The following is a 14,964-nucleotide window of genomic DNA, read 5'->3' on the forward strand; positions in this document are numbered from 1 at the left end:
TAATTCTCATTAGTTTGTTTTGGGCCGTTTAAAGTTTGTCCTTCAGATTTTTTTATACTCCACTGAACCATGAGATAGAAGCATAGCCATAGTGGCACCGTATCAGAGATGTTTCCAGGGTCCTCATACTCTCTGTATCCAGGAACCTGGCTACCCTTGCCAGGAACTTTGTCCTGCAGTGAACATTTCCAATGGCCTTCAGAACCATAAGTTTGCATGTTATGTGTTGGTCCAGTTCACATCCCAATGTATGTAACATAGCATTTTTCCTTCACCACTACACCATTAAACTTGACCGAGAAGTTGGAAGAGTTTCTCACTTTGTTTTCGGAACCAAACAGGATACATTCTGTCTGCCTAAATGGATAACCACTTACTGACTTTAGTCAGTTGGCTGCTTAGGGTCTTTTCAACGGTCTCCTTAGTCTAATGTGAAACCAAGAGGGTAGAATAATTCTCATGTGCATGTGTTTGATGGTATGATAAAGTTTGGAAAACCGTTAGCTTTCTCTAAATTCATTGTTGGTCTATGCATGGTGTGTTGACTGTAGAATGCCTAGTCATCAGTGATTGGTTGGATATCTCGAAACGTTTGCTTTATTACTGTGTGATAACACCTACATAATACCTATATTCAGCAACATATCATGATGTATTGATTCTGCAGTGCTTCTAGAACGCAAGAGATCTTACGACCCTGTGCTAGATGCATGTCATTCATTAAATTTAAGGTGATATGGGACTGTATGTAATTATTGTTTGTATTACATAATAAGATACATTGCATGACTAGGATAACTGCAGTTCTTCCATAAATTCTTCAATTAACTGTAAGTGTATTTATTTCTTCATTCATGACTGATGTTTTTTTGTGTAAGGGTTTATAAAACATCACTTCAGACTGACATGTATTTATAATGTTGCCCATGCAGTATATGATGCATTTCTGGGGAATAATTACTCAGTAAACACAGTGGGATTTGTATTTGTGAGCTGAGGAGGAGTTATCAGATCCACCCCCAATTCTCTTTTCCTGTCATCTCATACTGTTCTGCTGAATGTGGGGGAGGAGCGGACTTTAATAAAGTAAAGATGGACCCACACACTCAGTTACTTAAAGATATAAAGTGCAAATATGTAAAGTGCCACGTACAGTATAAATGAAACCTGGAAATGCTCTATACAAATCCAATCCATTATTATCTATTATTGATTAGGTAAAACTTTGCATTGCAGAGTATTATTGTGTAATTAGTCATGTAGGCACACTGTAACAAGTATTACATTGTAACAATGAGTAATTGCAATACTTGCTACACCATACTTACATGAATAATTACACAGCAGTAAGTGTAACCATTGATTGATGTCAGAATGCCAATGTCCATTTTGGTGTTTCAGGTGTGGGTGTTTCTTCAAACCTGTCATTCCTCAAGACGGTAGGGGACTCTGTGACGATGCCTGCAGGCTTAGAGGGGCAAAATGTCACCCTAATTATGTGGAGGTATAGTGAAAAGGATATTGCAGAATTCAACTCAGAAGGTTTATATTTCCATGGATCCCAGTTCAAGGGGAGACTAGAAATGAATGCCAAAGACTTCAGTTTAACAATTAGGAAACTGACTCTGCAAGACTCAGGGGAATATCTAGTTATTGCTGAAACAGACAAGCAGATTCCCAGTAAGGCTGTCACTCTGCAGGTTCACGGTAGGAAGCTATCACCTTCTTTATATAGTTTACTTTTCTATGACTATAGTGTTAATGACATATTCCATCCTTTGTCTTACACTCTGGTAACATCTTGTTGACGACTGATTACAACTCTCTCTCTCTCTCTCTCTCTCTCTCTCTCTCTCTCTCTCTCTCTCTCTCTCTCTCTCTCTCTCTCAGAGCCTATATCCAAGGTGGTGATCCAGACAGACATCAAGCTATTGGCCAACCACTCCTGTACGGTGCGGCTGGTGTGCAACGTGTCCTGCTACTCCAACCTTACATTCACCTGGGAGAGAGACAATGAGATGTACTCATTGTGACGATGCCTGCAGGCTTAGAGGGGCAAAATGTCACCCTAATTATGTGGAGGTATAGCGAAAAGGATATTGCAGAATTCAACTCAGAAGGTTTATATTTCCTGGCATTAACACTATAGTCATAGAAAAGTAAACTATGTAAAGAGTTATATTTGGGAGTTGTGGTGAGGGAGGCCCGCTCTCTCCTTTCCCAGATGTTTAGTTCATTTCATTCCGATCTCCTCTGCATTATTGTAGCCATTTGCTGCAGCCTGTCAACTATGCCTCTGCCTATCCCTGTTCTCTCCTCTCCGCACAGGCTACACAAACGCCTCACACCGCGTGGCTGCTGCCTCTCTAACCTGGTGGTCCCTGCGCGCACCACTCACCTGGAGTTCCAGGTCTCAGGCAGCCTCTGGAACTGCCGTTCTGCTGCCAACAAGGCAGACTTCATCCCAGCCTATGCTACCCTCCAATCCCTCGACTTCTTGGCGCTGACGGAAACATGGATTACCACTGAAAACACTGCTACTCCTACTGCTCTCTCCTCATCTGACCATGTGTTCTCGCATACCCCGAGAGCATCTGGTCAGCGGGGTGGTGGCACAGGAATCCTCATATCTCCCAAGTGGACATTCTCAATTTTTCCCCTAACCCATCTGTCTATCTCCTCATTTGAATTCCATGCTGTCACAGTCACTAGCCCATTTAAGCTTAATATCCTTGTCATCTATCGCCCTCCAGGTTCCCTTGGAGAGTTCATCAATGAGCTTGACGCCTTGATAAGCTCCTTTCCTGAGGATGGCTCACCCCTCACAGTTTTGGGGGGTCTACATTTGACTCATTTCTCTCTGCCTCCTTCTTTCCACTCCTCTCCTCTTTTGACCTCACCCTCTCACCGTCCCCCCCTACTCACAAGGCAGGCAATACGCTTGATCTCATCTTTACTAGATGCTGCTCTTCTACTAATCTCACTGCAACTCCCCTCCATGTCTCCGACCACTACTTTGTATCCTTTTCTCTCTCGCTCTCCTCCAACACTACTCACTCTGCCCCTACACAGATGGTAATGCGCCGCCGCAACCTTCGCTCTCTCTCTCCCACTACTCTCTCCTCTTCCATCCTATCATCTCTTCCCTCTGCTCAATCCTTCTCCCTCCAATCTCCTGATTCTGCCTCCTCAACCCTCCTCTCCTCCCTTTCTGCATCCTTTGACTCTCTGTGTCCCCTATCCTCCCGGCCGGCTCGGTCCTCCCCTCCAGCTCCGTGGCTTGATGACTCATTGCGAGCTCACAGAACAGAGCTCCGGGCAGCGGAGCGGAAATGGAAGAAAACTAAACTCCCTGCCGACCTGGCATCTTTTCACTCCCTCCTCTCTACATTTTCTTCATCTGTTTCTGCTGCTAAGGCCACTTTCTACCACTCTAAATTCCAAGCATCTGCCTCTAACCCTAGGAAGCTCTTTGCCACATTCTCCTCCCTGCTGAATCCCCCCCCCCCCCCCCTCCTCCCTCTCTGTGGATGACTTCGTCAACCACTTTGAAAAGAAGGTTGACGACATCCGATCCTCGTTTGTTAAGTCTAATGACACTGCTGGTCCTGCTCACACTGCCCTACCCTATGCTTTGACTTCTTTCTCCCCTCTCTCTCCAGATAAAATCTTGCGACTTGTGACTGCAGGCTCACTCCTGGATTGCGTCCTACCTGACCGGTCGCTCCTACCAAGTGGCGTGGCGAGAAGCTGTCTCTGCACCACGTGCTCTCACCACTGGTGTCCCCCAGGGCTCAGTTCTAGGCCCTCTCCTATTCTCCCTATACACCAAGTCACTTGGCTCTGTCATATCCTCACATGGCCTCTCCTATCATTGCTACGCTGACGATACACAACTAATCTTCTCCTTTCCCCCTTCTGATAACCAGGTGGTGAATCGCATCTCTGCATGTCTGGCAGACAGTAATCCTTTTACCTCCCCCCCCACCTAAAAAAAAAAATTAAAAAAAAAAAAAAAAAATTTTTTTAAACATTGTGAAGTGGTTATCCCACTGGCTATAGGGTGAATGCACCAATTTGTAAGTCGCTCTGGATAAGAGCGTCTGCTAAATGACGTAAATGTAAATGTAATGTACGCAGACGCCCAGCAGATTCACCTCTCTCTCTCTCCTGCAGAGAGAGACATCATTGTAACATGCAATGCCTCCAACCTAGTCAGCTGGAAATCTGCCTTTGCAACAGTAAAGTGTAGTAATGACACAACCACACCAGGTACCTAGATATCATAATAATCCCTTCCATACACTTTTCAGTGTGCTTATATGCTTATTTACATTTACGTCATTAAGCAGACACTCTTATCCAAATATAATATATAATACATGTGATTACATTGGATGTATATGACATAGTGCCATTTAGTCTTTATCATATTGTATAGTCTAATCATGTGTGTTGTACAATATTTGACAGGACTGGTGTGGTATACCATCTATGTCGGAGTATCAGTAGGAGGCGCTGTGGTGCTGATCCTCACTGTAGCTGTGGCAGTGTGCTACTGCAGGGGCTGCCGTAACACAGGTATGTACTGCTTAGGGCCCTTAACTACATTTAAAGTGACATTTCAGGTGGTTCTAGAAGTATTCTTCAGCTGATATTATTTTTTTTTGTGTGGATTTGCTAGGAATTGGGAAAAGAGTGAGACCCCTCATAAGTGTTGTTTATTAATTCCTGGGTATGTTTGTTGATATCCTGTTTAAAATGTATCTGATTGGTTAATATTTTGTTCTTATCAAAGACAGCACTGTCAACACAATATATGCTGATGTTATGATCAACACAATCATTAAAGATGTAAGTATGCATTGCCGTTATTATTTATCTGAATGTGTGGAAGCTATATGTACTGTATTGTAATGGGCTGTATTTTGATTGCAGACAAGATCAAACAGTCAGGTAAACCCAATGTCCATCTATGAGACTGTCAATGATCTGGCTATCCCAAGATTGAATGAGGTAAGATATAAATAGTCATAATGTTAAAATGTCTGTGATTGAATGGAAGACTATGTACGGTAGTCTACTTTGAAAATAGTCAATACATTTCTTGATGCTGAAACAGTTTTTTCTTGATTATCTGTCACATGTAGCCGCAGACTCTGTATGACAAGATCGCATTTGGACGCCCAGAGCCCCCCACCTCTCCCTACCAGAAAGTACTGTGAGCTGAACAGGATGTGGTCATAGGCTGGGCCTTTCATAGATATAGAATCCTCTGCATCTTGCATGTGTATGTAGTTAGGCCAAGATGTTACTGGTTAATTTCATCACGACCTACACTATTTGCTTACTTTTTCATGATTGGAATCTTCTCCCTTTGTTGATTCTCATACATACAGTGTATCATAAGGCCTTATGTCTTTTTTTGAGGGCCTAGTTACAATTAGGAGATTCTGAAACGTGTAATTGGCAGTAGTAGACGTGGTGATCAAAAGTGATCATATGTTGGATTTCTATTTTATTGATTAAAGAGAATAGTTGTAGATAATAGAAATACATTGATTTGTGAGAATGATTTATGCAGGGGAGTAGAAAGTGTACTCTCTTCATTAGGATTATGTGCTTGCCAAGCATCAATTAGGTTGTAATCAGAGAGTATATGCTGGTGAGCCTTGGTTGCATGTGGATTGTAGTTAATCTTATTTGATTTGTCCACATGTCCAAAATGGCATTCATGTCTGTCCCAATAACCAGATGGTATTCAGTTAATAAAAATAAAAAGCTGTTCACAGAATAAAAAAAATATTCTACCTTTTTGCATACCTTGAGTGCCTTGTATTTAGAGTGCATTGTAGTTACCTCCCATGACTGTATTTGTTAGCCACAGAGACATGGTTGTTGTATTGAATAGTTTTCAGTACTGTAGCCTTCACCAAGTGAGTGTCTAAGTGAATATGTTATCTTTCAAATTAAACTCATTATGACAACACATTACATATATCATAAAACCTTTGAGGGCCTAGTTACACCCTAACACACTGGTCTGAAACTCCTGGTTTACAGGCCACATCAAGCCTGAGAGTCACATTATGCTGGCTTGGAACGTGATGTGAAATTCCTATTGGAATCCAGCCAGAGTTAGGATATCCAACAATTCATTCATAATGACTGTTGGGGTAGGGAAGATTGATTACTGAGCCTGCCTAAATTATATAAACTGGAACAGCCATATCAGTAATGGGTGAAATAAGTCGAACTACTAACAGATTGGATTATTTTTATTGGTTGATTAATCTCATGCTACACAAACATAAATAACATAAATTTTTCTAAAGTACATGCAAATACACAGGTATTGAAACAAACCATTCTGAAAATCAACCTGCAAGAGAGCATGCTGGAATAATGATCACGATAATGATAGGTGTGGTTTTGAGTTGTTTTCAGCAAACATGAATTTGTAATTTTACTTAACAAGCTTATTCAAATACAACTGACTTCAAGCAGTTTGTTGATTGAAGACACTAACACATTGGATCAAATTCTTGTCCTTTTTAAGTCCACTCAACTTGCATAATAACGCTAATTGGTTAAGAAACGCGTATAAATGAGTCAACAGTTGAGTCATCTACTTCTGAAATTACAGCCTGATGCACTCACATCGGTAAATTCAACATAAATTCCGCTGCTTTCATGTGTCCCGTTTAACTCACACAGCAGAGGGAACGTGTACAGAGACATGCCACAGTCCTAGCTAGGCTACTAAATGTTGCAGTCTGGCTTCGGTTTTTAAAGCTTAACAATGAATAACCAAAAAACTAAACCAGCAACAAAACACCATGAAAAGGAAAAACATGTAGGCCTGTTACAGCAACATTTGAGCAGTAGCCACGACTACTCAACTACAAGACATTTTGAATGCACCATGCAGCAATGCTGCGTTCAATTGCACAGGTGATCCATGCGGTGCAAAACAATGAAAAACATGTTTTAAGTTTAAATGTTACAACCACCTAGCTACGTTTTTATTATTTCGAGTTATTAAATACTTTTTGATTAGGGTATCAGCATATTGTGCACATCTGCAAGCATAGCAGCAAAGGCTGGACAAATACAGTGGGGAAAAAAAGTATTTAGTCAGCCACCAATTGTGCAAGTTCTCCCACTTAAAAAGATGAGACAGGCCTGTAATTTTCATCATAGGTACACGTCAACTATGACAGACAAATTTAGAAAAAAAAATCCAGAAAATCACATTGTAGGATTTTTTATGAAGTTATTTGCAAATTATGGTGGAAAATAAGTATTTGGTCACCTACAAACAAGCAAGATTTCTGGCTCTCACAGACCTGTAAATTCTTCTTTAAGAGGCTCCTCTGTCCTCCACTCGTTACCTGTATTAATGGCACCTGTTTGAACTTGTTATCAGTATAAAAGACACCTGTCCACAACCTCAAACAGTCACACTCCAAACTCCACTATGGCCAAGACCAAAGAGCTGTCAAAGGACACCAGAAACAAAATTGTAGACCTGCACCAGGCTGGGAAGACTGAATCTGCAATAGGTAAACAGCTTGGTTTGAAGAAATCAACTGTGGGAGCAATTATTAGGAAATGGAAGACATACAAGACCACTGATAATCTCCCTCGATCTGGGGCTCCACGCAAGATCTCACCCCGTGGGGTCAAAATGATCACAAGAGCGGTGAGCAAAAATCCCAGAACCACACTGGGGGACCTAGTGAATGACCTGCAGAGAGCTGGGACCAAAGTAACAAAGCCTACCATCAGTAAGACACTACGCCGCCAGGGACTCAAATCCTGCAGTGCCAGACGTGTCCCCCTGATTAAGCCAGTACATGTCCAGGCCCGTCTGAAGATTGCTAGAGTGCATTTGGATGATCCAGAAGAGGATTGGGAGAATGTCATATGGTCAGTTGAAACCAAAATATAACTTTTTGGTAAAAACTCAACTCGTCGTGTTTGGAGGACAAAGAATGCTGAGTTGCATCCAAAGAACACCATACCTACTGTGAAGCATGGGGGTGGAAACATCATGCTTTGGGGCTGTTTTTCTGCAAAGGGACCAGGACGACTGATCCGTGTAAAGGAAAGAATGAATGGGGCCATGTATCGTGAGATTTTGAGTGAAAACCTCCTTCCATCAGCAAGGGCATTGGAGATGAAACGTGGCTGGGTCTTTCAGCATGACAATGATCCCAAACACACCGCCCGGGCAACGAAGGAGTGGCTTCGTAAGAAGCATTTCAAGGTCCTGGAGTGGCCTAGCCAGTCTCCAGATCTCCATCCCATAGAAAATCTTTGGAGGGAGTTGAAAGTCAGTGTTGCCCAGCGACAGCCCCAAAACATCACTGCTCTAGAGGAGATCTGCATGGAGGAATGGGCCAAAATACCAGCAACAGTGTGTGAAAACCTTGTGAAGACTTACAGAAAACGTTTGACCTGTGTCATTGCCAACAAAGGGTATATAACAAAGTATTGAGAAACTTTTGTTATTGACCAAATACTTATTTTCCACCATAATTTGCAAATAAATTCATAAAAAATCCTACAATGTGATTTCTGGATTTTTTTTCTCATTTTGTCTGTCATAGTTGACGTGTACCTATGATGAAAATTACAGGCCTCTCTCATCTTTTTAAGTGGGAGAACTTGCACAATTGGTGGCTGACTAAATACTTTTTTCCCCCACTGTATATATATATATATATATATATATATAATTTAGTTATTAAGTTAAATTAAGACTAATGAAATTAGTGTACCAATCAGTTAAAAGTGTCAGGTGTCAGTGTGCAGCGGTAGGACGGAGTCAGGCGCAGGACACAGAACTGAGTAAATAACGAACTTTACTCGGAAAACAACAAATCTTATTTCCACGCAGGGAAATAAAACAGCTCACAGCATTATACAACCCCAAGCAAAGAACAATCACTCACAAAACCATGAGGGAAGCAGAGGGTTAAATAGGGAAATAAACATAACGTGATGGGAACCAGGTGTGTACAATCAAGACAAAACATACACCGGGGCCTCACTGCGGTGGCGGTTGGCGCTCGCCTTCTGTCGCCTGATGGCCCGTTGCAGGCGCAAGTGGGCAGCGTCCCATGTCTCCTCCCAGCGCCGAAACCTTTCCGCCACCGCAGGTGCCTTGATCTGGCTCTGATGCCACGGTGCCAGGACCGGCTGATAACCTAGTACACACTGAAACGGAGACAGGTTAGTGGAGGAGTGGCGGAGGGAGTTTTGGGCCATCTCTGCTCAGGGGATGAAAGCCGCCCACTCCCCCTGGCCCGTCCTGGCAATAGGACCGCAGAAACCTACCCACATCCTGGTTTACTCTCTCAACCTGCCCATTAATCTCGGGGTGAAACCCTGAGGTCAGGCTGACCGAGACCCCCAGAGGTTCCTTGAACGCCCTCCAGACCCTCGATGTGAACTGGGGACCCCGATCAGACACTATATCCTCAGGCACCCCGTAGTGCCGGAAGACGTGTGTAAACAGAGCCTCCGCAGTCTGTAAGGAAAGGAAGGAGATGGCAGGACTTAGAAAACCGATCCACAACGACCAGGATCGTGGTGTTACCTTGTGATGGAGGAAAATCCATCACAAAATCCACCGATAGGTGTTACCGCGGCCGTTGTGGAACGGGTAGGGGTTTTAATTTCCCTCTGGGCAGGTGTCTAGGTGCCTTGCACTGAGCGCAAACCGAGCAGGAGGAAACATAAACCCTCACGTCCTTAGCTAAAGTGGGCCACCAGTACTTCCCACTAAGACAGCGCACTGTCTCTGGTCATCCTGGCACTGTTCGACTGATGCCAGGATGACCAGAGGAGGGTGACGTGTAAGCCCAACAGATCAATCGATCGCGGACATCAGACGGAACGTACATACGCCCAACTGGACACTGGGTGGGAGTGGGCTCCGTACATAAAGCCCGGCTGATGTCCGCGTCAACCTCCCATACCACCGGTGCCACCAGGCAAGAAGCTGGAAGTATGGGAGTGGGATCCGTGGACCGCTCCTCTGTGTCATACATCCGGGACAGAGCATCTGCCTTAGCGTTCTGGGAACCTGGTCTGTAGGACAGGGTGAAAACAAAACAGGTGAAAAACATGGCCCACCTTGCCTGACGAGGGTTCAGTCTCCTCGCCGCCCGGATGTCTCCAGATTGTGGTGGTCAGTCCAAATGAGGAAAGGGTGTTTAGCCCCCTCAAGCCAATGTCTCCACGCCTTCAGAGCCTTGACCACAGCTAACAGGTCCCGGTCCCCCACATCATAGGCGGAGCTTTGGTGGCGTACCCAAGCAGTGAGACAGCACAGCTCCTATCCCAGCCTCGGACGCGTCCACCTCTACTATGAATGCCAAGGAGGGATCCGGATGAGTCAGCACGGGAGCCGAGGTAAACAAAGACTTCAGGTGACCAAAAGCCCTGTCCGCCCCAGTTGACCACTGCAGTCGCACAGATCCTGTCATCTATATACACCACTACACCCTGCCTGTGCAGGTCCCTGAAGATCTCGTCTACATAGTATTGGAAGACTGATGGAGCATTCGTCAACCCGTACGGCATGACGAGGTACTCATAGTGCCCAGAGGTGGTACTAAATGCAGTCTTCCACTCATCCCCCTCCCGGATACGCACCAGGTTGTACGCGCTCCTGAGATCCAATTTTGTGAAGAAGCGCACCCCGTGCAATGACTCGGTGACACTGGCTATGAGAGGCAATGGGTAACTGTACTTCACCGTGATCTGATTGAAACCCCGATAGTCAATGCACGGGCGTAAACCTCCATACTTCTTCTTCACAAAAAACAAACTTGAGGAGGCAGGTGAAGTGGAAGGCCGAATATATCCCTGTCCTAGAGATTCGGAGACATATGTTTCCATAGCCGCCGTCTCCTCCTGTGAAAGAGGATAAACGTGACTCCTGGGAAGTGCTGCTTCTACCTGGAGATTTATCGTACAATCCCCCCGTCGATGGGGTGGTAATTGAGTCGCCTTCTTTTTACTGAAGGCGAGAGCCAAATCGGCATATTCTTGGGGGATGTGCATGGGGGAGACCTGGTTTGGACTCTCCACCGTAGTTGCACCTATGGAAACACCTACACACCCCCCTGAGCACTGACGTGACCATCCCTTCAGACCCCTCTGTTGCCACGAAATAGTGGGGTCATGATGGGCCAACCAGGGAAGCCCCAACACCACAGGAAACGCAGGAGAATCTATCAGGAGGAGACTTATACTCTCCTCATGACCCTCCTGCGTTATCATACCTAGTGAGCTGTGACCTCCCTAATCAGGCCCGATCCTAAAGGACGACTATCTAAGGCATGTACAGGGAAGGGCACATCAACAGGAACAATAGGGATCCCTAATTGAAGTGCAAATGCACGGTCAATGAAGTTCCCAGCTGCGCCTAAATCTACTAGCGCCTTATGCTTGGAATACGGGGAAAACTCAGGAAACTTTGTGCGCAACAGGGAGCTCTGGGTGAGTCGGGTGCCTACTCACCTGGGATGATCCACCAGTGCCCTGCCTGCTGCCTCGACTCCCTGGGGAACCTCCCCAGCACCGACCAGCAGTGTGCCCTCTGCGGCCACAGGTGGTGAAGGAAAGGGCCCCCCCTCCGGTCACCCTAAGAGCAGCACTTCCGAGCTCCATAGGTATAGACTTGGAAGTGCTGGGGGATGTAACGGACGGAACCCAATCCGAGCGTTCGCGGGTGGTCAACAGGTTATCCAGCCAGATGAATTAATCCACCAGCTGGTCGAGGTTAAGGATGGTGTCCCTGCAGGCCAGCTCCCGACGGATGTCCTCCCGTAGATTACACCGGTAATGGTCGATCAGGGCCCTCTCATTCCATCCCGCGCTGGCAGCCAAGGTCCTGAAGTCCAGTGCGAAGTCCTGTGCGCTCCTCTTCCCTGTCTGAGATGGACCAAGCGTTCCCCCGCCGCTCTCCCCTCAGGCGGATGATTGAAAACCGCCCGGAAGCGTCGGGTGAAATCCTCGTAACGGACCAACATAGCGTCTATCTCTCCCCATTCGGCGTTGGCCCATTCCAGCACTTTCCCCGACAAACAGGAGATGAGGGCAGACACTCTCTCGTATCCCGATGGGAGCCGGGTGTATGGTCACCAGGTAGAGCTCCACCTGGAGCAGGAACCCCTGGCACCCGGCAGCCGTCCCATCATAGGCCTTCGGGAGCGAGAGACGAATCCCAATGGTTCCAGGTGACGGAGGGGTGGACAGCGGTGGGGGTAGAGGTGAAGTTGATGGGGGTGTGGAAAAACCCTCTCTCTCCCATCGCTCCATGGTGTGCAGCACGCAATCCATTGCTGTGCCCAGATTGTGGAGCATAGTCGCGTGCTGCTGGACGCGCTCCTCCACCGGTACCGGAGGACTGGGTGCACCTGCTGACTCCATAGGTGGTGCGTGATTCTGTCAGGTGTCAGTGTGCAGCGGTAGGACGGAGTCAAGCGCAGGACACAGAACTGAGTAAATAATTAACTTTACTAGGAAAACAACAAATCTAATTTCCATGCAGGGAAATAAAACAGCTCACAGCATTATACTGTCACGGTTTACTAAGCCAGAACCCAGAAGCAGACCAGGACAAGGTGAGTTGAAACGAAGGTGAGTCTTTATTTAACAGATTCAAAAAAACGATGTAGAATAATCCAGGGGACAGAGCGGACGGCGGAGATGAGTTGGTGGAGGTGCAGTGGTAGATCCAAGAATGGCTCGGCAGCCGCCGACAACCAGGCAGGGGTTGGGTGAAGGTTCCGGGAGATTGACTGCAGATAGAAACAAAACGGAGGTAAGTACACGGCAAGCCAACAAGGTGCAAAACAACAAAACTAACGCTAGAAACTCCAAGGCTGATACACTGACAAACATACTGTTCATGGCTAACGATCCGGCAGGGAATGGATGTCAGGTCAGGGCTTAAGAAGGGTGATGATCAGGACCACGTGTGCAGACCGCTGATGAGATGCAGGTGCGGTTAATCGGGAGATCTCCCGCCTAGCAACGTCGCCCGGCAACCAGGCCGGGAGCGTTCACGAACCCTCAGGAACCTGGAGATTCCGAGCAGAAAAATGGCAACACAGGCAGGAACCGACTCAGGATGCAGGGTTCATGACTGTACCCCCCCTCCGACGAACGCCACCGGGCGGACTACCCGGAGCGCCAGGATGGAGGCGGTAGAAGTCACGAAGGAGGTCAGCAACCAGGATCTGGCGCCGAGGAATCCAACTCCTCTCTTCAGGACCATACCCCTCCCAGTCCACGAGATACTGGAAACCCCGGCCCCGCCGTCTGGAATCCATAATGCGGCGCACCGTGTCCGATCATCCGAGGGGGAGGAGGAGGAGGCGGAGGGGGTAACAGAGGACTGAGGAGAACAGGCTTGAGGCAGGAGACATGAAAGGTGGGATGGACTCTGAGCGTTCTAGGTAACTTGAGTCGAACCGCCACAGGATTGATCACCTTCTCCACCACAAACGGACCAATGGACTTCGGTGACAGTTTCTTAGACTCAGTCCGCAGAGGAAGATCCCGTGTGGCCAACCAGACCCTATCTCCGATGGTATAGGTGGGGGCGGGAATCCGGCGACGATTTGCCTGGAGCTGATACCGGTCAGAAACTCTAAGGAGGGCCTTTCTGGCCCGATGCCAGGTCCGGTGGCAACGACGAATGTGGGCCTGAACAGAGGGCACTGAGAGATCCTTCTCCTGAGAAGGAAACAAGGGAGGTTGGTAGCCATACAGGCACTGGAAGGGAGACATCCCAGTGGCAGATGTAGGGAGAGTATTGTGGGCATACTCAACCCAAGGCAACTGAGAGACCCAGGAGGTGGGGTTGGAGGAGACAAGGCAGCGTAGCGTGGATTCCATCTTCTGGTTGGCTCTCTCCGCCTGACCATTAGATTGGGGGTGAAAACCAGATGTGAGACTGACTGTAGCTCCAATGGCCAAACAGAAAGACTTCCAGACAGCAGAGGTAAACTGAGGGCCACGGTCGGAAACTATGTCACTGGGCAACCCGTGGACCCTGAAAACCTCCCTAACCAGGATCTCGGACGTCTCAGAGGCCGAGGGAAGCTTGGAAATGGGCACAAAGTGGGCGAACTTGCTGAATCTGTCCACGATAGTCAGAATGACCGTGTTCCCCTCAGAAGAGGGCAACCCAGTGACAAAGTCCAGGGCCAGATGCGACCATGGTCGCCGGGGAATAGGGAGGGGGTGAAGTAGTCCAGAGCTGGGCCGGTTGGCACTCTTATTCTGCGCACACACTGGACAGGCAGCAACAAACCTCCGAGTATCTTCTCCCATGGCCGGCCACCAAAATCGTCTGCGAAGTAACGCCATGGTCCGGGCCACGCCAGGGTGACAAGCCATCTTGCTGGCGTGGGACCATTGGAGGACAGCAGAACGAACCGACTCAGGCACAAACAAATGACCGGGTGGATCGTTACCGGGACCGGGCTGCGTCCGAAGGGCCGCCATAACCTCCTCCTCAATCCTCCACATAACTGCTCCCACGACACAGTTCCGGGGAAGAATCGTCTCGGTCTTGGCCCCACTCTCCTCCGTCTTGGAGAACATCCGGGACAAGGCGTCCGCCTTGCCGTTCTTAGACCCAGGTTGGAACGTCAGGGAAAAATTTAAGCATCCGAAAAACAAAGCCCACCTGGCCTGACGGGAGTTGAGACGTCTAGCCGATTGCACGTAAGCAAGATTCTTGTGGTCGGTCCAGACAATAAACGGTTGCTCCGCCCCCTCCAACCAGTGGCGCCACTCCTCCAAGGCAAGCTTCACCGCGAGAAGCTCCCGGTTACCAACATCGTAGTTCCTCTCCGCAGACGAAAGACGACGAGAGTAGTAGGCGCAGGGATGGAGTTTCCCGTCAGTGGAGCATCGCTGGGACAGGATGGC

At 47.4% G+C, this 14,964-nt stretch overlaps 1 pseudogene across 1 annotated transcript in view; it reads left to right on the forward strand.

Moving 5' to 3' along the window:
• LOC311132542 overlaps positions 1 to 14,964 on the forward strand; it is a 107,608-nt pseudogene that overhangs the window by 64,093 nt on the left and 28,551 nt on the right. The window contains exons 3-8 of the transcript in view: positions 1,891 to 2,029; positions 4,141 to 4,272; positions 4,474 to 4,585; positions 4,803 to 4,854; positions 4,939 to 5,016; positions 5,151 to 5,221. The product of the transcript in view is annotated as an uncharacterized misc_RNA (transcript). The remainder of the gene's footprint in view (positions 1 to 1,890; positions 2,030 to 4,140; positions 4,273 to 4,473; positions 4,586 to 4,802; positions 4,855 to 4,938; positions 5,017 to 5,150; positions 5,222 to 14,964) is intronic.

The sequence above is a fragment of the Coregonus lavaretus genome, assembly GCF_964263955.1.
Source record: "Coregonus lavaretus genome assembly, chromosome: 7".
Classification (NCBI taxonomy): Eukaryota; Metazoa; Chordata; class Actinopteri; order Salmoniformes; family Salmonidae; genus Coregonus; species Coregonus lavaretus.